This window comes from Octopus bimaculoides, chromosome 4 (assembly GCF_001194135.2).
Source record: "Octopus bimaculoides isolate UCB-OBI-ISO-001 chromosome 4, ASM119413v2, whole genome shotgun sequence".
Taxonomy (NCBI): Eukaryota; Metazoa; Mollusca; class Cephalopoda; order Octopoda; family Octopodidae; genus Octopus; species Octopus bimaculoides.
The window spans coordinates 83,104,082-83,106,506 of NC_068984.1; the positions used below are offsets into that span (position 1 = coordinate 83,104,082).

Sequence of the window (2,425 nt, forward strand, 5' to 3'; positions counted from 1 at the left end):
GTATGTATGTATGTATGTGTGTATGTGTGTATGTGTGTATGTATGTGTATATATATTCATACACATACATATACATGCAAACGTACATACATAAACGCATGCAGTCATACATACATGAATACATGCACGCATACACACATACATAATGCATACATACATGCATGAATGCATGCATGCATGCATACATACATGCATACATACATACATGCATGCATGCATACATACGTGTTAAATTTCAGTAAAGCCATGGAATGATAAAAGCAGTACTAATGAACTTACAACAATGTACAGGGTGTCCTAAAAGTCACTGATGGGTTTCAATTTTTAATAACTTTCTTAACTTTACAAATAAATGCATGAAATTTTGATACGATATTAAGGACATAATGGAAATTAATATGCATTAATCGAATTTTGCAACACTACTACATCACATATGAAAAATGACATCGCTTAAATGGTAGCCATTTCCGGTTTCGCACTCCTGTGCTTCCAAAACTTGCACCATAATACCCTCAAGAATTTCAGACCCCAGTTCTCTGATTCCTCTTTTTATGCTCTCCTTCAGTTGCACCAGTTTTTCCGGTTTGTTGACGTAAACCTTCTTAGATATACCCACAAGAAAAAATCCAGGCTAGTCAAGTGTGAGGAACGTGAAGGCCATTCAAAGTAGACCTCACACATGGTTCCAGCAAGATGGAGAAACTGCTCATACCGCAAAAGAAACAATGCAGTTTCTACGGCAGTGCTTTGGAGAGAGAATAATCTCCCGCTACGGCAATGTCAACAGGCCTTCACACACATATATATAGATTTATGTATACATATACTTGTATATATATATATATATATATATATATATATATATATATATATATATATATATATATATTGTCGAAGACGACGTATGTGTGTTTTGTTTTTATTGAAGGACCTGCGCAAATTATTTGTTTATACTATGTGCTGTCCACTCACTCCATTAAATCGACAATGCCTGCACATGTGCGCAATTGTGCCTCTCGTCAAAAGTCGAACTAATCGCCGAGCAACGTGAAATAATGTCTGTTGCTTAAGAACGTCGGTCCGGAAATCGAAACCACGATCGGAACCCTTAAGAAAGTCATTCACTATATTTTGTCATAGAGAAAACATTTTGCTGTAGACAGGTAGGTGTAAACACACCCTATCAGTTCTCAGCGCCTTCTAACCAGATTCCTGGATGTATGAATTTCGGAGTAGTTTTCACCCCACCTCTGCACCCGAGACCGGAAAAGTAGATGTTGCTGTCTGACCAGATAGACAGGTCTCTCTTATATATCCGTACTATGACTGGTCAGGGAACGCTGCAAACTAACTTTGTGTGTTTATACCTATCTGTCTACAGCGAGAAATTTTCTCCATTAGAAAATATAGTCAACGGCTGTTTTACGGGTTCGAATATGTCTAAATGATAACAAATTTGTATTTATTAACATCTCTGCTTATTATTTTTTCTAGTCCCAGAGACTAAAAATGTGAGGTTTAACCACGGTTATCATCGTTTCAAGGCGATGCTAAAAATACGTTTACAAAACGGAGCTACTTGTAAGTTTGGCTTACATTTTTCTCTGGTCCTCTTTAGCTTTCTTATACACCGCTTATCTTAAGCAAAACACAAAGTCTGGCAAATACACAGCATGTACGCGCGCGCGAACACACACACATTTATATATATATACAGATATATATATATACGTATACATATGCATATATATAAACGTAGATATGAATATCTATAAACAGGCACATATGTGCGCGCACGCACACATATATATCATTTCTCAATTTTTCTTTACAAGAATTTTCGTATGAAACGAAGTGATGAAATCGATATTATAATATTTTGCCTGAGTAATACTGATTATATTCAGAGTCAATAAACAATCACAAACCATTCTCCACAGTTTTTGCTTATATCCTCAGTATGTTTTTGTGCCACAGCTTTCTGTGATCTTCTCAAAGAGCTTAAATTAAATGGTGAATTTAAACTCATTGAAAAGATCACAGAAATGTTGTGATAGAAAAACATAGAAGGAATAGAAGCAAAAACTGAGGTGAACGATGCTTGTGTGCGTGTGTTTATTGGCTTTATAACCACTATGGCTCATGGCTTTCCCCAGGTATAACAGTATAACAACACGCAACTCAAATCATACACACACACACACGTGTGTATGTATATGTATGTATATGTATGTATATGTATGTATATGTATGTATATATATATATATATGTGTGTGTGTGTGTGTGTGTGTGTGTGTGTGTGTATATATATACACATATATTATATATATATATATATATATATATATATATATATAGATAGATAGATAGATAGATAGACATACATACATATAGATACACATATTTGTATATATGTATACG

General features: G+C 34.8%; 1 protein-coding gene across 2 annotated transcripts in view; it reads right to left on the bottom strand.

Moving 5' to 3' along the window:
* The window catches only part of LOC128247600 (uncharacterized), a 118,733-nt gene that overhangs the window by 94,464 nt on the left and 21,844 nt on the right, over positions 1–2,425 (bottom strand). The gene's annotated exons all lie outside the window — the stretch shown is intronic.